At 23.9% G+C, this 23,551-nt stretch overlaps 1 long non-coding RNA gene across 1 annotated transcript in view; it reads left to right on the forward strand.

The window, feature by feature from the left end:
• The window catches only part of LOC122511626, a 98,056-nt gene extending 82,024 nt beyond the window's left edge, over positions 1–16,032 (forward strand). Inside the window, exon 3 of the long non-coding RNA XR_006302538.1 lies at positions 15,963–16,032. This is a non-coding gene — a long non-coding RNA (uncharacterized LOC122511626). The remainder of the gene's footprint in view (positions 1–15,962) is intronic.
• Positions 16,033–23,551: the final 7,519 nt, after the last annotated feature.

Raw genomic sequence — 23,551 nt, forward strand, 5'->3', positions numbered from 1 at the left:
TTGAATTTTTAATATTCTATTTTCCAAAAATTGCAAACTATTATTACAGCGAAATAATAAGATAATAATAATTCAATTATGTCACACATTTTTTTAAAGTTCTAATTTATTTTTCAATTCTTATATTAATATTTAATTTCGAATGAATTTCGGTCCGAATGAGTAAATAATTAGTTTAACAAAAATTTCTCTACATATAAGCCTCCGTGAAAATCAGTTTTTTTTTAAAAAAAGGTCCGCTAAGTTCGTAATTTGATTGAGAAAAGGCGAAAAGTTCGTAAATTGTACGATATAATTTTTGGAGAATTTTAAAGAAATTACAACTGTTTGCAGAAATTCAATTATTTTCAAAAGTAATAAAATTCTTCGCAAAAATTCAATTTTGTTCAAATTTTTTTTTAAAATTCTAGTAAAAATTTCAATTATTTTTAGAAATAATTAAATTCTAGTCAAAATTTCAATTTTATTTAGAAATAATTAAATTCTAGTCAAAATTTCAATTATTTTTAGAAATAATTAAATTTTAGTCAATATTTCAATTATTTTTAGAAATAATTAAATTCCAGTCAAAATTTCAATTATATTTAGAAATAATTAAATTCTTCTCCAAAATTCAATTTTTTTCAAAAATTTATTAAAAATTCTTGGCAAAATTTCAATTATTTTTAGAAATAATTAAAATCTTCTCCGAAATTCAATTATTTTCAAAAATTTTAATAAAATTCTTGTCAAAATTTTAATAATTTTCAAAAATTTTCCTCAATTCAATGATTTTTAATATCTAGTATTTTAATAAAATTTTCCAACAGAATTCAATTAATTTAAAAAAAATTTAATAAAATTTTACGCAAACCATTAATTATATTATCACAAAATAATAAAAATTTCACAGAAATTCAATTATTACAAATTTTTATAAATTTCTTCGCAAACAGTTAATTATTTTTATAAATAATAACATTTTTAAAGGAATTCAATTATTTTCGTAAATAATAAAATTCTTTTTAGAAAATTCAATTATTTTCATAAATAATAAAATTTTTACAGGGATTCAATTATTTTCGTAAATAATGAAATTCTTTTTAGAAATTCAATTATTTCCACAAATAATAAAACCCATCGGAGAATTTCAATTATTTTTGTTTCAATTTTAATCGAATTTCTCGAAAAATGTAATTATTCTTAAAAATTTTATTAAAATTCGTCGAAAGAATGTTATTATTTAAAAATTTGTTGATAAAATTCCAATTTTAAGCGACATTCAATTCTACAATTCTGGTAAAAAATTTATTGGTATTTTCTAATAAAAATTGATTTAGAAATAAATTTCAGTTCAAATTTTAGATAATAATTGAATATTAAAAGGAATATAGCTTAATTTTCTGGAAATAATTAAAATTTTGAAATTAATTTTTTTGAGAAAGTTTAATTGCGGATTTTTTTAAAAATTACTTTAAGTTTTTAGTTTCTAATATTGATTTAATTGAAGAATTTACGAATAATTGAAATTTCGTAGAATTAAATATTGTAAACAAATGAATTTGAAAATCGTCAAAGAACTTTTTCGAAAATTATTAGAAATAATCAATTTAAAGAAGAATTTTAGTTAAAAATTCTTGAAAATAATAATTGAATTGATAATGATTTTATCACTCCGTCATCTTTAATTATTATAGAACAAGAAGGAATCGAAGTTATCATTATAATGTTGATGATTGCTCACATAATGTTTGTATTTACATATAATATTTAGTTATTGTATAAATAAAATGGATAAGCAACAGAATCTTGTGAAACTGGAGGAAATATTTGAGTTTTGAAGTCATTAAAAGCGTAATTTGAAATCACATTAAGTTTCGTGAAACCTTACAAAGTTATATACCTGAATACAAGAAATGATGAGTAGTCTGGAAAGTTATCAATGAAAAGGACTTGAAGTAGTTCAACTCTAGTGGAATCAAGTAAAACTCAAAGAAAGTACACGTGACAGTAAGATCACTGATTTTAGTTCCACTTTGAAAATTTACCATTATATTTTCAAAACTCGAAAATTTACATGACGTATCAGAACAACGAGCGATTATATAACAGGACTAAAATTATACTACAAAATTGAAAAACCCATTTAAAATTTCACGTCAAAAAGAGGAGTCATTAAATATATTTGATCAAAAAAAAAAAAAAAAAAAACAATAAAAATTCTTTAAAGTTTCCCAAAATTGATTGAAAATTTAATCACGATTTTTCTCTCGTTTTTTCTTCACTGTGTGTATGTGTTGATCCTTCGATTACTATACTCCTTTTGGCTCCATCTTTCTTCTTGTCGGGGTCAATTCACCCCCTCAGTGTGTTAAACTCCCGATCGTAGACGATTTATAAATGTCGTTTCAAATGCCGGTAGTAACCCCTCGATGACAAACTTGGTGGATAATTGAAGACCATGAAAGTCAAAAGGTTACTTGTGCCGGAAAATATTGAAAAATGAGACACCGTGAACTGTGTGTGACCCTTGACTCGATATGTGTGTTTGTGCGAGACTAGAGTGTAAAGAACTCAGGATGTAATTTTTTTTTTTCATCCTAAGGTCAAAAACATTTCCTTCGATTAACTCTTTGAGGCACTTGACTTCATATAACCCCTTTGTGGGGGGGTGGCGCTCGTCAAAATCAATTTTAGCTTCTCTTTTCTCTTTAGTTTTTTTCTAGTTTTTTTTTCTAGTTTTTTCTACTCTATTCTAGTTTTTTTTTATTTTCTGATTTTCCCGGGAAAACCGGGAAATAGCCTGGAATTTAATTTGACCGGGAAACACTGGGAATAAGCCAGGAATTTTATGCCAAACCGGAAATTTTTTCACCAAGTTAAAAAAAGTTTTATTTTTTGTTTTTAAAAAATAGCTTTTTATTTCAATTTTTATAGATATTTATACTGTTCTCTAAATTTGAATTAGTTGGAAATAATTAATTTGATATGAAAAAATCAGTCACTGATTCAAATATAGTATGTAAATCAATTAAAAAAAAGACGGGAATTTTATGGAACGAAAATAGTATACACTTTATTTTTTTATTAATGTATTTTTTATTTTTATTACCGTTTTTGTAATATATAATATTAACTGTATATGTCCAATTGGCTCGAAGCACATAATTATCATATAACCAGTATTCCTTTATAAACTAAAAGCTTTTACAATTTGTTAGATTTTCATTTTAAAAGCTTTTCGAATTGAATTTTGACACAGAAAGCAATTTGATAACTCTTGAACATAAATTTAAATGATTGTACATTCACGCACTCGAAATGTTTATATATATAGAAATGTATATATATATATATATATCGAAATGTGAATATATATATAGGTATACGTATAAGTATATGCAAACCGTAATCAGTCAAATTCAAAATTACACTCACTTTCATGACTTCGAATTAAAGCACATTTAAATATATCTATATTTCAGGTAATTATTACAAAATTAGCTTTTGTATTTTAGTGACTAATTTTAGGTTTTTTTCCCCCGAAGTAATAATATTTTAGGTAATTTAATTATTACATTTTAATAATAAAAATTTCACAGACATTCAATTATTTTCATAAATAATAAATCACATTGTAGAATTTCAATTATTTTTAATACAATTTTAATCGATATCATCGAAAAATATAATTATTCTTGAAAATTTTATTAAAATTCGTCAAAAGAATTCAATTATTTAAAAATTTGTTGATAAAATTCTTCATGAGAATTCAATTCTAAGAAACATTCAATTATGTTCAAAAATGTTTGTCAAAATTTCAATTATCTTTAGGAATAATAAAATTCTTCTCCAAAATTCAATTATTTTCAAAAATTTTAATAAAATTCTTGTTAAAATTTCAATTATTTTCAAAAAACTTCCTCAGTTCAATGGTTTTCAATATTTACTATTTTATTCAAAGTTTCCAAAAGAATTCAATTGTTTAAAAAAAAATTTTTGATAAAATTCTACGTAAACATTTAATTATTTTCATAAAATAATAAAAATTTTACAAGAATTCAATTATTTACAATTTTTTTTATTAATTTCTTTCGCAATAATTCAATTATTTTCGTAAATAATAAAAGTTTTTTTACGAATTCAACTATTTTCATTTTTGTGATAAATAATAAAAGTCACCGCAGAATTTCATTTATTTTTAATTCAATTTTAATCGAATTTCACGAAAAATTTGAATATTCCTAAAAATTTTATTGAAATTCGTCAAAAGAATTTAAATTTAAAAATTTTTTAATCAAATTCTATATGAGAATTAAATTCTAAGAAAAATTCAATTATTTTCTAAGTTGATAAAATTCTTCGCAGAAATTCAATTATGTTCAAAAATTTAAAAATTTGTATTACAAATTTTCAATTATCTTTAGAAATAATAAAATTCTTTTCCAAAATTCAATTATTTTCAAAAATTTTAATAAAATTCTCGACAAAATTTAAATTATTTTCAAAAATCTTCTTCAAATTCAATGATTATCAATATCTACTATTTTATTCAAAATTTCCTAAAGAATTCAATTATTAAAAAAAAAATGTTTTAATAATATTCAACGTAAACATTTAATTATTTTTATAAATAATAAAAACTTTACAGGAATTTATTATTTTACAATTTTTTTTATAAATTTCTTTCGCAATAATTCAATTATTTTCGTAAATAATAAAATTCTTGGTAGAAATTCAATTATTTTCATAAATGATAACAATCATCGCAGAATTTTAATTATTTTTTATACAATTTTAATCGACATCCTCGAAAAATGTTATTGAAATTCGTCGAAAAAATTCAAATTATTTAAAAATTTGTTGATAAAATTCTTTATTATTTTCGTATTTAAATAATTGAATTCTATTAGAATTTTTTAATAAAAATTGATTTAAAAATGAATTTTGGTTACAAATTTAAGATAATAATTGAATACACAGAGAAAAGAGAATTGTTAATATAGAACTAACAAATTTCTATTTTTGTTGTTACAAAATTTGTTTGCGTTACAACAACAGATTTATTGTTAGTAGAAAAAATTTGAATAGTTAGGACAACAAAAAATATATTTGTTGTCTTTACTGATTTCAAAGTGTTTTTTTATAATTTATTTTTGAATTATCAAAACTTTTGCACATCACTGTCCTTCTTTATTTTATTTTAGACTTTCTTACAAAATTTCAACTCAATTTATTAAATATTTAAAGAGAAAAATGGTCACTTATTTGACTCGGATAGATTATATTTTTGTCAGTAATTGTTCCGTAAATTAAAATTTTTCATTTTTGGCCCGTAATTACGCTTTTAAAAATTAAAAAATATTCTTACTTTACTTGACAACTAACATTATATTAAAATAAAAATTACAAAAATCTGGATTTAAAAATTGTAAACATTTAAAAAATGGATGATTTTAAGAGTATAGTCTTGTTTTAAGAGTACTGTATGTGTTATTAAGTTTGCCAAATGAAAAGAAACCTTTCTCCCTTAAGGATTCTGTGGTCATGTGAAATGTACATCAGACTTCATTTATCGAAAAAAATGGGGTCTCTTGGAAGAATGTGCGTACGTGTTTTTATACGACAAACTCTCTCTCTCTCTCTTGGGATAATCGTGGGTGTCATGACGAACGATGTGCACTATTTATTCCTTTTGGCAAGGGACCAAGAGAAAATGATGTGCGCCTCCCTATCTTATATATATATGGTTATACTCCTCCTTTTTTTTTCTTATTTCACTCTGGTGTACGCTTTAAAAAGTTTTTCAGTGCGTAATATAAAGAAAGAAGAGGAAAAAAGAAAAGAAACCGCAATGCGGACGATGTCCTGTGTGCAACTAGTTCAACTCCGCTATCGCAACATAAAGTTGCCATTACCGCGCTCTCTTACCGCACCAAGTTACGAGTAACATCTTCTCTCCCTGACCTATACAACACAACAGTTTTCTCCTCTCCCTCCACTTTCGTTTACTAAATAAATATACCCCATTCCATTTTTCAGTGCCTCCGGGTCCGTTGGCAAAGTGCCTTGAAAAATCTACTGGATACTGCATGACAGTTGAACTCCTGTGTCAATAATGCGACACAATTTCAGCATACATGATGCTACAGGAGGAAATTTCATTATCAATTCTGCAATATTAGATTCAAACCGTTTTATCCGTTGGACAAAAATTCGTCGTGTTTCAAATTTTTATTATTTCTCAAAAATCATTTTTTGGCAACTTTTGTTTCGGGTTTTTTTTAACTCTGTTTTTACTTTTACTTCTTTACTCTTTTACTCTTATACCGTCGTGTGCAAGGATGCCTTTCCTCAACCCATCAGCTATCAGCTAGCAATTTTGCTAAAATTGTAAAGTTAAACTTACGGCAAGATTACCTTTCATTTTCAAATTTCTTGTCCCCTCTTGTATCAACGCAGAAATAATTCCGCGAACTGTAAAAATTCCTGAAGTGAATAGTGAATTGAGTCAAAGTTTACGCAATGATAAGAAAAGAAGTGCTGCAATCTATCTTTCGATTACTTGAGTATAGAAAAAAAAAGAGTGGCGCAGAAAGAGGGAAATGTATAAAAGAACTAATTTGTACTCAGCCTGGCAACCTACTTGGAATTACTCCGAGAGTCTAAGAGGTTAGCGACTGTGCAAAATAGAGCGTTCGAGATAGCAAAGAATAGAGTTACCTGTTCTCTTCTTTCCCTCCTCCTCCTTCTCTTTTTTTTCTTGCCTTTAGAAGAGTTACTTTACGCGAGGGAGCTTAGGAATTTATTGCTCGCGGCTAAAATACGCAAAGGGGTAGCTAACATATATGTATATATATTTCACGCAGATGCCTCGTTTTCTTTACCAAGCGGAAGATGAAGACAGATGGACATAAGTGCTAAACAAAAAGGGAAATATTAACCTAATGCGATAAAACATCTTATCTTTCACCCCTTTTTTCCCTTCTAAAAATAATATTCCCAGGCTTCGCTCTCATCTACTAAAACCTACTATTTACTACTTTTTTTAAGTTATGCTACTATTTGGATACTTTTTTCAAATTTCAGCCACTAAAAGCTACTATTTCTGTTTTTTTTTAAATTTTCGCTTAAAGTTTAAATTCGCTAATACTAGAAATCAAAAAACTATTCTCAAAAATTATAATCGAATTCTTTAAAACGATTCAATTGTTTTCAAAAAATAATCGAAATTCAATTATATTCAATATTTGGTATTTTCATAAAATTTCGCCAAAGAATTCAATTATTTAAAAAAAAAATTGATAATCCAAAATTCAATTATTTTCAAAAATAATAAAATTTCCCCAGGAATTCAATTAATTTAAAATATCATTTTCAATAAAATTTCGAAAAAATCAATTATATAACAAAATTTTTATACAATTCTTCAAAATAATTTAATTACTTTCACTAATAATACTATTTTTCATCCAAATTTAATTTTTTAAAAACATTTTTGGTACAATTCTAAGCAAGAATTAAATTTTTTTTTATAAATAATAAAACTTATCAAAAAATTTCAATTATTTTTAATACTATTTTAAATTAATTAATTGAAAAGTTGAATTATTTTCACAAATAAAGTTTTCTATAAGAATTCAATTATTAAAAATAAAATTTTCATAATATTTATTATATTTCGCAGCAAAAATTAATTATTTAAAATAATGTTTATAAAATTCTTATGAAGAATTCAATTAGTTTTAAAAATAACAAAATTTCTCACAGAAATTCAATTATTTTTCAACATTTTAATAAAATTTTTCGCAATAATTCAATTATTCTCATAAATAATAAAATTTTTCGATGGAATTCAATAATTACTTAATATTAATAATATTATTAAATTTCAATAATTATTTAATTGCAACTATTCCATTTGTTTTTAAATAATAAAATTAATCGCAGGATTTCAATTATTTTTTATACAATTTTACAGGTATTGATAAAAAAATATAATTATTCTTAAAAATTTAATTTCGATTTCTCGAAAAAATTAATTATTTAAAAAAATGTTTTTTAAAATTCTTTGAAAAAATTCAATTCTTTACAAGAATATTAGAATTTTCCACAGAAATTCAATTTTTTTCAAATATTTTAATAAAATTGTTCGAAAGAACAATTTTTAAATACAATTTTAATTAAATTTTTTTGAAATAATTGAAATATTCTTTTAGATTTCAATAAAATTCTTCCCAAGAAATTAATTATTGATATAAATAATTCCTCGAAAGAATTAAATTATAAAAAATAAATAAAAATATTATTCCCGAAAATTCAATTATTTTAAGGCATTTTAATAAAATTCTTTGCAAAATTCAATTATTTTCATAAATAACAATATTCATCTCAAGAATTCAATTATTTTTAAAACTAATAAATTTTTTCTTAGAAATTCAATTATTTTAAATGATTCTAATAAAATCGTTCGCAAGAATTCAATTATTTTCATAAATAATAATAAAATGCTTTTTATGATGGAATTCAGTTATTTTCAAAAAAATTTGATAAAATACCACACAGAAATCAAATTATTCTCAAATTAAATACAATTTTCATTTAATTTTTCTGAAACAATTCAAATAATTCTTATAGATTTTAAATAAATTCTCCCTAAAAAATCAATTATTTACATAAATAATTTCTCCAAAGAATTTAATTATTAAAGATAAATAAAGAAAAAAATTATTCCCGAGAATTTAATTATTTTCAGGCATTTTAATAAAATTCTTTGCAAAATTCAATTATTTTCATAAATAACAATATTTATCTCAAGAATTCAATTATTTTTAAAACCTAATAAATTTTTTCTTAAAAATTCAATTATTTTAAATAATTCTTATAAAATACGTTCGCGAGAATTCAATTTTTTTTATAAATAATAAAATGCTTTTTAGGAAGGAATTCAATTATTTTCAAAAAAATTTAATAAAATGCCACACAAAAATTCAATTATTTTCAAAAATTGTAATAGAATTCTTTGTAAAATTTAATTATTTTTAAAAACTTTTTGCAATTCAATGTTTTTCAATACCTTTTATTTTCATAAAATTTCTAAACAGAATTCAATTATTAAAAATTTTTTTGTTAATATTTTCGTAAGAATTCAATTCTTTTTATGAATTATAAAAATTTCTCAGGAATTCAATTCTTTAAATTAGAATTTGCGTAAAATTAGTCGAAAAAATCAATTACTTAAAAATTTTTATAAAATTCTTGTCAAAAATTAAATTACTTTTATAAATATTTAAATTCTTTCATAAATAATAAAGTTCGTTGCAGGAATTCAATTTATTATCAGGTGAAGAAAGAAGTAAATATTTTTGGTGAAAATTAGGAAAAAGTAAGGAAAATAAAATATAGAATGGAATTTTTGTCAGTTTTGTGAAGTTTCTAAAACGAGTTTGTTTGGTTGTCAAGTTTAATTTTTCAATAGCTACTTTTTACTACTTTTTTTTAGTTTGAAAGCTAATTTTTGCTACTTTTTTGAAATTAATTATCGAGTGCAAAGTCTGTATTCCCCATTTTTTTTAAATTAACATTTTTTCATTATTTTTTGTTTCTTTTCTTCTTCTCTCTATCCTCGATATATATTTCTTGTCAGTAAGGGAGAAAAGTGAGATACACCAGTGTCTTAAAGTATGATGCATTAATCCGGATAATATTTAATAAATTTATAAGCTCGTGATAAAGTTGACGTTTTTGAGAAATGGGTGGGGAAAAATGGAGGGAGAGATTCACATTAACTCTAAACACGTAGGAATTAAGTTCTCGTCGTATAACTGGCGGGCGTGTATATGCGCCCGTGTTTCTTCTTAGAAAGTAAAAAAAAAAAATGGTTGGATAAAAACAAAAGAAGTTGAGAAACGCGACGTTACAGCCGTTTAGTTGAGTCATAAAAAAGAACCCACTCCCTTGAGTCTTCTATCCAGTTCTCCTTTTTTTTTTTTCTTTCTTTGCCCTTATGACCGCTACACGTTTCTATCTTCGACTTGCCTTGCCCAGAAAACGGCAGGCCTGTCCAGCGGAAGATACGATATTTTTATTAGTCATCTCGATAAATTGGTTTCGAACAGTGTAAGAGGATCTTACTGTGGCACTCGCTAGTTCTTCTAGGAAAAAGAATCCTTACAAGGAGAAGATATCGTGTCGTCTTCCACCCATCCACTTTCCTCCTGGTAGTAGAGGATTTTCTCTCTTGCTTTCATTGCACTTTTTATTGATACATGAAAAATTTTTACAGTTCCAAGGGAAAATCGATTGTGGGAGCTTGATTCTTTTTTTCCCCTTTTATTTGCAGTGCAAAAATTTTTTGTCGTCGAATTAAAGCAAAATTGATACTTGATATGTGCTACTCAATTGTCTAATTCAAATTAATTGTAATCGTTTATCGCAATAGCAGAGTTCGCAACAGTGCTGCCACATGATTAAAAAGACAAATCTTCAAACTTTTCTTATTTCTCTTCAAAAATATTTAAACTAGTCAAAAAAATTTCTTCAAACTTTGGTTATAATTTTTTTCTAAACTACGATAAATGAAATTAAATTTCATAAATAATTTTAAAGAAATAAATTAATATTGTTAATAAATAAATTAATATTGTTGAATCTGTTCGCAGTTTGAAGTTAGTTTTTTGTTTGCTTCTCAACTTTATAATTTTTTTTTCGAGAGCAATAAAACAGAAAGAAAATTTGCAAATTAATTGTTGAAATGATAAACATTTGATAGAATTAAATTGCAATTCGATAATGCAGAAACTATTAAATTATCGAATAGTTCACGGCTGTCTTCACGCGATGGCATATTCATGTTAAGAAAACAACCCTGTGTTGGCATATCGTGGCAGAGAGAGAGAGAGAGCACACACATGCGGCAGTTGCGGGAACATATTCGCATAAAACGCATATAACACAATTTGAAGGACAGTCGTAGGGACAATAATTCAGTCTCCCTTCTTCCGTTTTCTTCCTTTTTTTCTCCCCCCTTCAATGACTCGAACTTTGTCCCCACGATGCGATACAACATTTCGTGTCTCTTGCGTTATCGAGTTTCTCATTAAATTTACGTGTTCGAGCTTTCCCATTGAGTCATAATATGAATTCACCGCCATGTGCCCACAACCCTTGGGTATACATAAACTAACACAGTGATGACTCCATGGCTCCATTAAATTTGTCAAAAGGAAAGTATAAACGATGCGTCACAATATATATAGGACTCGAAAAAAAAAAAGTGGAGAAAAAAACAATTTTATTCTATTAGCGCAACGTATGGATAAATCGATTAAACAGTAAGATTAGAGAATAGAGCATTAGACATGACATGATGAATTTATGATACTCGGGTTGAAATGACAGGTAACAGACCGGAAATTCTAACCGGGACAACCTGGAAGTGAAGTGCCTCTATGAGCTTCGATAAACCACATTAACCCTTCTGGAGAGATATCTAACTTGTAATTGTACTGTAAATTCTACTGTCAATCATTTTAATTATTACTGTTATCAAATACTATGAAAAATTATTTTTTATTGCCTAAATTAACGATAAAAAATAAAAATCTGTTTGAAATCAGAAATAAAAAATTAAAATCGGTATTAGAAGGATAATAATAGAAAATAGAAATCGGTATAAAATCAATAACAGGCTTTGCATTCATCTACTAAAACCTAATATTTACTACTTTTTTACGTCATGCTACTATTTGAGTACTTTTTTCAAATTTCAGCCACTAAAAGTTAATATTTCTGTTTTTTCATAGAATTTTCACTACTTTAAATTCACTAATACTAGAAATCAAAAAACTATTCTCAAAAATTGTAATAAAATTCTTTAAAACGATTCAATTATTTTCGAAAAATAATCGAAATTCAATTATATTCAATGTCTAGTATTTTCATAAAATTTCTCAAAAGAATTCAATTATTTAAGAAAAAAAATTCATAAAAAATTCAATTATTTTCAAAAATACTTAATAAAATTTACACAGGAATTCAATTAATTTAGAATATCATTTTCAATAAAATTTCGAAAAAATCAATTATATAATAAAATTTTTATACAATTCTTCAGAATAATTTAATTACTTTCACTAATACCTAATAACATTTTTCATGGAAATTAAATTTTTTTTTTAAACATTTCTGATAAAATTCTAAGCAAGAATTCAATTTTTTTTAAAAATAATAAAACTTATCGAAGAATTTCAATTATTTTTAATACCATTTTAATCTAATTAATCGAAAAATTCAATTATTTAATATTTTCACAAATAAAGTTTTCCACAAGAATTCTATTATTTAAAATAAAATTGAACAGAATAAAAAATATTTCGGAAAAAATAATTATTTAAAACAATGTTTATAAAATTCTTCTAAAGAATTCAATTATTTTTGAAAATAAAAAAATTTTTCACAAAAATTCAATTATTTTTAAAAATAAAAAAATTTTTCACAGAAATTCAATTCTTTTTAAACATTCTAATAAAATTTTTCACAATAATTCAATTATTTTCATAAATAATAAAATTCTTGGATGGAATTCAATAATTATTTTTGAAAATTTTAATTTAATTCAATTTGTTTTTGAATAATAAAATTCATCGCAGGATTTTAATTATTTTTTATACAATTTTACAGGAATTGCTTAAAAAATGTAATTATTCTTTAAAAATTTAATTTCAGTTCCTCGAAAAAATCAATTATTTAAAAAAATGTTGTTTTAAATTTTTTTGGAAAAATTCAATTATTTACAAAAATATTAGAATTTTTCACAGAAATTAAATTTTTTTTTTAATATTTTAAAAAAATTGTTCGAAAAAAATAAATTATTTTAAATACAATTTTAATTAAATTTTTTTTGAAATAATTCAATTATTCTTTTGGATTTTAATAAAATTCTTCCCTAAAATTTAATTATTTACATAAATAATTCTTCGAAAGAATTCAATTATTAAAGATAAATAACAAAATTATTCCCGAAAATTCAATTATTTTAAGGTATTTTAATAAAATTCTTTGCAAAATTCAATTATTTGAATAAATAACAATATTCATACCAAGAATTCAATTTTTTTTAAAAGTAATACATTTTTTCTTAGAAATTTAATTATTTTAAAATTTAAATAATTATAAGAAAATCGTTCGCAAGAATTCAATTATTTTCATAAATAATAAAATGCTTTTTATGAAGGAATTTAATTATTTTCAAAAAAATTTAATAAAATGCCACACAGAAATCAAATTATTCTCAAATTAAATACTACAATTTTCATTAAATTTTTTAAAAATAATTCTATTAGATTTTAATAAAATTCTTCTCAAGAAATCAATTATTTACATAAATAATTCCTCGAAAGAATTCAATTATTAAAGATAAATAAAAAAAATTATTCCCGAAAACTCGATTATTTTGAAGCATTTTAATAAAATTCTTTGCAAAATTCAATTATTTGAATAAATAGCAATATTCATCTCAAGAATTCAATTATTTATAAAAGTAATAAATTTTGTCTTAGAAAGTCAATTATTTTAAATAATTCTAATAAAATCGTTCGCCAGAATTCAATTTTTTTTATAAATAATAAAATACTTTTTAGGAAGGAATTCAATTATTTACAAAAAAATTTAATAAAATGCCACACAGAAATTCAATTATTTTGAAAAATTTTAATAGAATTCTTTGTAAAATTTAATTATTTTTAAAAACTTTTTGCAATTCAATGAATTTTAATACCTTCTATTTTTTATAAAATTCCCAAACAGTATTCAATTATTAAAAATTTGTTTGTTAAAATTTTCGTAAGAATTCAATTCTTTTTATGAATAATAACAATTTCTCAGGAATTCAATTCTTTAAATTAGAATTTGCGTAAAATTAGTCGAAAAAATCAATTACTTAAAAATGTTAATAAAATTCTTGTCAAGAATTTAACTATTTTTATAAATAGTTAAATTCTTTCATGAAAAATAAAATTCGTTGCAGGAATTCAATTTATTATTAGGTGAAGAAAGATGTAAATATTTTTGATGAAAATTAGGAAAAAGTCAGGAAAATAAAATATAGAATGTAATTTTTGTCAGTTTTGTGAAGTTTTTAAAACGAGTTTTATTTATGGTTAAGTTTAATTTTTCGATAAATACTTTTTACTACTTTTTTTTTAGTTTGAAAGCTACTTTTTTAAAAATAATTATCGAGTGCGAAGTCTGTAATAATAAAATAAAGTCATGAAATCAATAAATAATAATTATTCGGAAAAAATTTTAATAAAGAAATTATAATATCTTTAGAAAAACTGTGAGTTGATGATTAATTAGAATAAAAGTTTCGAATTAGTAATTTTCGAGTTGCGGTGTAAATTGTTATCCATTTGGTTGGAAATTGATGGTTAAAAATGATAATACATGAATTTTCTTATCGGGAACTTGTGGCATTATTATCAGCAACTGAAATTCGAAATTCAGGCGTCAAATTCACTATTAGTTGGTGATTGGATCGAAAACCCTCTAGATCCAGAGGCTCACTGTAAACGGAGAATTGTAACACGCGACTGTCGTAACCTGTCGGACGCATTAACGTCTCAACGGGGGGCTACTTTACGGTTTAGAGGTAAGGCACTACCTTTAACATGTGTGTACTATCAGTGACAGTCGTAAATATCCCTCTCCTCTCTCCCAAATGTATTTAGATTAGTCCTTATCTTCAATTACCTTCAATTTCCTTTCGAAAAAAAATTTATATCAAACCGGGTCATCTAATTTATTCACATTTGTCTTTTACTCTTGAAAAAATTAAGTAGTTGCTGACAAGTTAATTTTTTTCGAAAATGTTACGAGGTATAGCAGTGTTATAGTATAGTGGTGTATACAGGGTTTTCCTTAGGTCAGGAAAAGTCAGGAAATTTAAAAATTATTATTATTGTTATTAATGTGTAAATTACACAAATTTCACTATTATTTCTATAGTAATGTCTACCCTACATTGGAATAGAGAAAAAGCAATACACTAGTAATAAAAAATTAAAGACCAAAAAAGAATTTTGTATTTTTTGTTATTTCTTTGAGAAACTCGTATATATACACAAAGTTGTGATAATGCCTCTTGTGTATACTTGAAAGTCTGGACAGTAGCAAAAGGAGCGTTTGGCCAAAGAGATAGAGAGAGGAATTCTATGTAGAGTATTTGAAACACGCAGAAACCACTACAGCTTTGAGCTTTGCTACATGATATAAATGTGGTTAAGGGGCACGAACAACTTGAACTGACTGAATGCAACTTGATTTTTTATTTTACTTTTTTTTTGCGAGATTTCCGTCTTTGAAAATGAAGCTCATAGTAAAACATTCTATGGTCATTAAATTACTTCAAATAGTGAACAAGAATATATAAGTCGCACACTTAAATTTAAGAAAGAGGGAAAAAATTAACAACAATTTTTATGTTTAGAATTCTGTTTAAAGTAAAAATTAGATATTTTTAATTACAAATTAGCAAAAATTCGCGCGCGGCTGACTATTCTCACTAACTTTTTTTTTATTTTTAAATACAAATTAGTTATTTTTCAGTTCAAATTAATTATTTTATTAAAAAAGCGTCGAATTTGAATTGCAAATGGCGACTTGATATTTGATTCGGAAGAGTTCGTGACCACTCGTGCAATCTCGGAACGATTCGTCGTGTCACGAGTCCACACGAGTCTACACGAGTCTACACGAACAGTCATGAACCATCATAAAGTGCTTTTTGCACTAGTGAAAAAAGTGCTTTCGGGTATTTTTTTTCACTAGTAAAAAAAATACTTCCGAGTGATTTTTGCACTAGTGGAAAAAAGTGTCTTCGAGTGCTTTTTTCAAATAGTATAAAAATATCTTTCGAGTGTCTTTTTTTGCATTTTATAAAAATTTTCCCTGTGGATTTTAATGTGAACATTCTTTTTTTTCAGAATTGAAATACACGAGGTGAACGAGTTGGGATTGATGCTGTTCCCTGAGAGGCTTATTGTGATCTACAATGTGAGTAAGCTTCCAATTTTGACCATTGACAGTTATTGCCGTATGCCTCCATTTTATTGCATTGTTTCTCCCCCCCCCTGTCTCTCTCTCATCCATCTCTTCATTTGCATGTGTGAAATCGTAAGTTGTGTTGTCAACAACAACAACAACAATGGGCTTGATGGCGGTAATCAAAGTAGTTAACGACGACGATATTCTGTTTATTTCCTCTTCTATAATGTATTTACTGATGTCAGTATTACCGATTTCGGGAATACTTGTTGAGTATGTGTTTTATGTTCCATCTCAGACAGTATTTTTTGCAAACAATTTTTTTTTTTTTGGTAACAAATAATTATTTTGCAAAAAAAAAAAAAAATTAAAATTCTATTGAAGCATTTTATGGAAAGTAATTTGTAATTTCGTGTTTGGTTACTTTCGGAGGGATTTTTTTTTACTTCAACTGGAAAATTAAAATTAAACTAGAACGAGAAAATACTTCAAGACAAATTTTATTGAAGCGAAAAAAAATTTATTGGAATCAAACAAAATTTCTTTGGAGGAAATAAAATTTCTTTGAACGAAGAAAACTTTTTTTTGAACATAATAAATTTTATTTGAATCGAATTATATTTATTTGGAACAAATTATACTTTTATGGAAACAAAAACAATTTTTTTGAAGGACACGGAAATTTATTTGAAGCAAGTAAAATTTGATAAAACAAGATTTTTTATTGAACGTAATAAAATTTAATTCAACCGGGTAAACATTTTTTAATTGTGATAAAACATTTATAGAACAAAATAAAATTTCTTTCAAGAAAGTAAAACTTTTTTTAACCAAATAAAACTTTTATGGAATTAAATAAATATTTTAAGAAGCAAGTAAAATTTTATTGAACCAAATACAATTTATTTCAACCAAGTAAAATTTTATTGAACAAAATAAAATTTTTATAGAAGCAAATAAAAATTATTGGAAGCAAATAAAGTTTATTTCAAGCAAGTAAAATTTTTTTAAATAAAACAAAACTTGTAGAGAACCAAATAAAATTTATTTCATTAAAATAAATAATTTTTAGAATAAAATAAAACTTTTATATAACTAAATAAATATTATTTAAAGCAAGCAAAATTTTATTGAACCTTAAAAACTGCTATAGAAGCAAATAAAAATAGTTGAAGGCAAATAAAGTTTATTTCAACCAAGTAAAATTTTTTTAAACAAAACAAAACTTGTAGAGAACCTAATAAAATTTATTTCAACCAAGTAATATTTTTAAACCAAATAAAACTTTTGTAGAACCAAATAAAATTTATTTCATGCAAGTAAATTTTTTTAGGATTAAATATAACTTTTATAGAATGAAATAAAATTTACTTCAACCAAATAAAACTTTTTTCAATCAAACAAAACTTTAATAAAATCAAATAAAAATTATTCGATGCAAATAAAATTTATTTGAATCAAGTAAAATTTTTTTTCAACCAAATAAAACTCTTATAGAGCTAAATAAATATTATTTGAAGGTAATAAAATTTATTTCAAAAAAGTAAACATTTTTTGAACCAAGTAAAATTTTTATCGAAGCAAATTAAATTTTTATAAAACTAAAATAAAATTTCCTTAAAGGAAAAAAGATTTTTTTTTTTTTGAAGAAAACAAACTTTATTGAAACCAAATAATTTTTTTCTTGTTTCAGGAAAGAAAAATTCTTTCAAAGAAAGAAAATTTCTTGTTTCAGGAAAGAAAAATTCATTCAAAGAAAGAAAATTTCTTATCAGGAAAAAAAATTGTTTCAAAGAAAGAAAATTTATTCAGAACAAATTAAATTTATTCAAAGCAAATCAAAATTTGATTGAAATAAATTAAGAAATAAATTAAAGAAATTTGAATAAAATAAAATGTTATTTATTTTATTTTATAATCGGTTCAAAGAAAATTTAATTTTGAATAATCGTATTAAATTTACAAAAAACAAACAAACAAACATTTACTTGTATCACAGAGCAAACTTTGTTTACAAAATCTAAAAAATTTAAAATACCATATTTTGCAAAAATTACACGAACCTTACTTTTGAAAAAAAATATACAACATATAATGACACACCATTACAACTCTATAAGCACCTGTAACTTAAAAAAAAAAATCTTGCCTCGCGAATTCTTTTTCATTTTCTCCTTATTTCTTCACCGAATATATAATTAGTAACCCAAGAATGATGTGATATGAAATTTTCATATATGTTTGTTTTGCATTATTATTGTGTGCGAGCTTATGCAAAGAAAAAAAAAATGAAAAAAGAAAAGAAACGATAATTACAGTCTCTCATGCGATCAAGAAAAGAAAAGTGATTGAGAGGAGAATCTTTCGGTCGATTTTTATCTCGAAAAGCATCCAAAGCATAGGTCCAGAAAACGTTCGATTAAACTATCCTACCTCGATTCGCTTGAGTGCATGAATGTAGTTAACGAATTTCGTTAACGACTCGTGAGATTCCTTCGTCGTTCGATCCGCGCGCACCCTGAAATTGCTTCGAATTACATTTGCAAGGGAAGCTTATCCCTTATATATAATAAATTAATCGATTTGCTCCGACGTTTTTTTCATTTGCAATCCAACTAATGAGGAGAGAAAAAAAAATACAAAATTTTCCGCATTTCTAATATTCTCTTTTCTTTATGAAAAATTATTTTCTCCATTTTCTTTCGGTTTACATTAGAGAACTTTATTTTTTTTAATTAATTTATTTGTTATTAATTTCTTTCTTTTAGTAATCTCTCTTTTTTCTCTTTTTTTTATCCCCCCCCCTCTCTCCTTCCCCCGTATTTATCCTTTTTCCCTTGAAGTTAAATTTTCCTTTGATTAGATTTCCTTTTTTTTTTTTGCATTGGAAAGAAAGAAAATGATTATATATGAATATTAAAATTTTTAATCTGATTTTTGTAAACTCGAGAAATTTTTACAACAAATGTGAGCTTTTTATAAACTTTTGATGCGAGAGGGAGATGAAAATGATGTTTGCAAAATTCTCTCAATAATTTCCTTTCAGTGGAGTTTTAAGGCAGTATTCGACATTTGATAGCCCTCCGCATATTCGACCGTAATGTAGTCATTTAATTATCCCCCCACTATATTTGCCTTCAGGTATTCGGTGTATAAAATATGAAGTGTACCTTGATCTCTTCAGTTAATCGTAAAACAGGGAGGGAGGGAAACTTTTTTTTTTATCACCGCGCGCACTCTTTAGCTTTTTTTCACAATTAAAAATAATACTTTCTTTTTTTATATTGCGAAAACAAATTTATTTTCTATAAAGTTTATTAATTTTGGTAAATTATTTTTAATATTAGAAGAAAATTCGAATTTTGTTTCTTCTAGGTTCTTCTTTTTCTTCTTTATCATCTGTTTCTTCTTCCTTCTCTTTTTCTCCCTTTTTCTTTTAGTAATTATTTTAATTATTATATAAGTAAATAATAAATATACAAATAATAAAAAATAAAAGTAATAATACAAGTGATGTAGTCAAGGGGTTAACGTTCTCGACTTGTGGTACAAGAGTCAAGAGTTCGCCTCCTGTCAGAATTTTCGAAAAAAATTAATTTTCTATAAATCATATTAATTTTTATTTTTAATATCAGAAAGAAATTCGAATTTTTTCTTTTTTCGAATAATATTTATTATAATTACTAGCAGCAATTCAATTATTTTCAAAATTAATAAATTCTTCGCAGAAATTCAATTATGTTTAATATTTTTTTTAAATTCTCTTCAAAATTTTAATTATCTTTATAAATAATTAAACTGTTCTTCACAATTCGATTATTTGAATTTAAAAAATTTTAATTATTTTAAAAAATTTTCCTCATTTCAATGATTTTTAATATCTACTATTTTAATAAAACTACCGAAAAGAATTTAATTATTTTTAATATGATTTTAATCAATTTCCTTGAAAAATGTAACTATTCTAAAATTTTTTATTAAAATTCGTCAAAAGAATTCAATTATTTAAAATTTTTTAATAAAATTCTTTATAAGAATTAAATTTTAAGAAACATTCAATTATTCAATAAATAATTTACTTTTGTCTTTCAATAATTGAATTCTTGTAGAATTTTTGATTAAAAATTGATTTGAAAATGAATTTAAGTTGAAATTTTAGATAATAATAGAATATGAAAATAATTTTGAAGAAGTTACAGTAACAATATTCTTATAATATAAAATAATTATTTTAACACTCGATCGATTAAATAATAATAATTAAATATTTAAAATATTTAAAAGAGAAATTATTGTTTACAAATAATTTTACAATTAAAGATATTCGTAAATAAATTTAACAGAACATTTTTTTTAATAACATTTTTTTCCTTATTTTCTAAAAATTCAAATATTTTCAGTTTCATTTTCAATTAAATTTTCCAATTTATAAACATTGTAATATATTTATTACAGTTTATATATAATTTATAAACATTGTTTCCCTTTATTTTAAAAAAATTTTTAATTTTATTAAAACAATTGAAATTAAGAAATAGAATCTTCTTAAAAGAAAAAATTGAGTTTTTAAACAATATTTTTATTGAGAAATAAAAATTATGCATAAAATGGGTATATTTCCTACTTCTTAATCATAATTTTTTAAAAATTTTCTAATTTGTCATATTATTTTATTATAATTATAAAAAATGATTATAAAAAACAATAAAAATAATAATCATTAGTGTTATTATTATTATTATTATTATTATTATTATTATTATTAAAAATAATAATTATTGCAGTGAAATGGACTGTTTGACAAGGAGAAAATTAACCCCATTTTAATCACCTTTATATAAACTTTCTCACATCGGTGAGAGTAATTTTACTCGCGCTAGCAAAGGGGGAATAAATATATGAATGGAGGTCTTTGATATTCTGCAGAAACTGCGAACCCTAAGTACAATTGGCAGAGTCTGTCTTGTAAGGTGAAGGTTAAAGTGGCTTGAAATTGGAAACTGTAGGGTCTTTCGGGACAGGAAAGTTTTAAGGGTACAAAATTAATAAAGACGTCCTTGGTTTATTTAGCTAACAATTTAATAACGTATTATTAAAAGGTCCTGTACACATTATTATTTCATTTCGTATAAACTTTGTTGAATTAAAAATTTAATATTTTTCATTCTCTCGAAATTTTTTTTTCCTGCACAAAATCTAATTTCGATCCTTTTTTTGAAGAGAGGGGATTTATTTATTTACTCCCAAGAAAAAAATTTCCGATTTTAAAAAATAACTTATGACTAATTAATTTTTTCGAATTTTGTTTATTATTTAATATTTTTTCGAATTTTATTTATTCGTCAATATTTTTTCGAATTAAAAAAATGATTTTTCTTCTCGATGAAAAAATTTTGTTATTGATAAAAGATAAAAAAGTTTACAAAGTAAAGAGAAAGAAAAGTTTAATATCAATTAAGAAGAGGATATTATTTCCACTCTCATGAACAATAAATATTTATATAAGCAATCAATACTTTAAAGTGGAACGAATATTTTAGAAACATCCAGGTGAAACACATACTTTAGATAATAAACTGAATATTCTAAATAACATACATCTTTCAGCGGTACAATAAATAATTTTAATATTACAAAATATTTTCTATGTGACAATTATTTGAGAAATTTAGAGCAAAAAATTAAAAAAAATAAAATAAAATAAAAGAGAGAAAGAGACAAAGAAAAATTTCACATATTGAAATATTTTTTACAACCGCAGGACGAATTTAACTGTATATACTATATATATATATATACGTTTCTCTATGGATATGAGGAAAATAAATTAAAAGTAGTTTTCATTACTCATATTATTTTTATTCTTCTGCTTCAAGGCTTTTAACAATTTCAACTTTAATATTCAAAATTAAAAATGATCTGACAATTTTTAATTTTTTAATTTATCATAGTTTTCACTGTATATAAATTTCTCTAAAAATAAAGATATATGTCAAGTTAATTTTTAGCATTCTCATTTTATATTATGATGGATACCTTTTTCTGTTTTTCAATTGCACTTAGTGTGAATTTACATTATTTTTTTCGCGTTCTGATTTACAATTAGTATTTTCATAACATTTTGTTGTTTTAATTTTTATACAAAATAATAGGTGGAAATATAATTTTTTTTAATAACTTTGATGTTTGGGGGCTAAAAGTACACTTTGGAAGATTACAAACATTATAAAAAATAGCAAAAAATTTTAAAAGCTCCATTCAATGATTGTTTCAAATTATTCTTTGTAGCCGTATAAATTGAAATTTGCAATCATTGTTTCATTTATTTGTAACGTCTACTTAAAAATTTAATTTTGTTTTGATTTTGACTTTGATATTCCCTATGACACTTCACTTTCACTTTGATTTTCAATGACTGACACTTTGTCTTTCACTTTGACTTTTATTTTAATTTTCATAGTGATTTAAGTCAATGTTAAAGTAAAATTGAATGTATAGGTCAAAATCAAATCCAAAGACAAAACTGAAGTAGAAAATTCAATATTTATGTTAAAATGGAATCAAGAGTGAAAGTTAAAGTCAAAAAGTGAACGTTAAAGTCAAAATTAAGTTGAAAGTTAAAGCTAAAGTCAAAAAGATAAATTCAGAGTCTAAATCGAATCAAAAGTGAAAGTTAAAGTTAAAAAGTCAATGTCAAAGTCAAAATTGAGTCGAAAGTGAAAGTTAAAGTGTAAAAGATAATTTCAGAGGCAAAATCAAATTGTAAGGCAAAATTAAAGTCGAAATGTCAATGTCAAAGTCAAATAGGATTCAAAGTGAAAGTTAAAGTCAAAATCAAATTTGAAAAGTAAAATTAAAGTCGAAATGTCAATGTCAAAGTCAAAATCGAATTCAAAGTGAAAGTTAAAGTCAAAATCAAATCGAGGGTGAATATTAAAGTCAAAATCAAAGTCAAAGTCAAAGTCAAAATCAAAATTACAGTCAAAATCAAATTAAAAGGCATAATTAAAGTCGAAATGTCAATGTAAAAGTCAAAATCGAATTTAAAGTGTAAGTTAAAGTCAAAATCAAATTGAAAGGCAAAATTAAGGTCGAAAAGTCAAAGTGAAAATCGAATATAAAGTCAAAGTCAAAGTCAAAGTAAAAAAAAATTACAGTCAAAATCAAATTGAAAGGCAAAATTAAAGTCGAAATGTCAATGTAAAAGTCAAAATCGAATTTAAAGTGTAAGTTAAAGTCAAAATCAAATTGAAAGGCAAAATTAAAGTCGAAAAGTCAAAGTGAAAATCGAATATAAAGTGAAAGTTAAAGTCAAAATAAAATCGAGGGTGAATATTAAAGTCAAAATCAAAGTCAAAATCAAAGTCAAAGTCAAAATCAAAGTCAAAATCGAAGTCAAAGTCAAAATTAAAGTCAAAATCAAAATCAAAATCAAAATTACAGTCAAAATCAAATTGAAAGGCAAGATTAAAGTCGAAATGTCAATGTAAAAGTCAAAATCGAATTTAAAGTGTAAGTTAAAGTCAAA

The sequence above is a fragment of the Leptopilina heterotoma genome, unplaced genomic scaffold (genome assembly GCF_015476425.1).
Source record: "Leptopilina heterotoma isolate Lh14 unplaced genomic scaffold, ASM1547642v1 Lhet_88, whole genome shotgun sequence".
NCBI classification, from domain to species: Eukaryota; Metazoa; Arthropoda; class Insecta; order Hymenoptera; family Figitidae; genus Leptopilina; species Leptopilina heterotoma.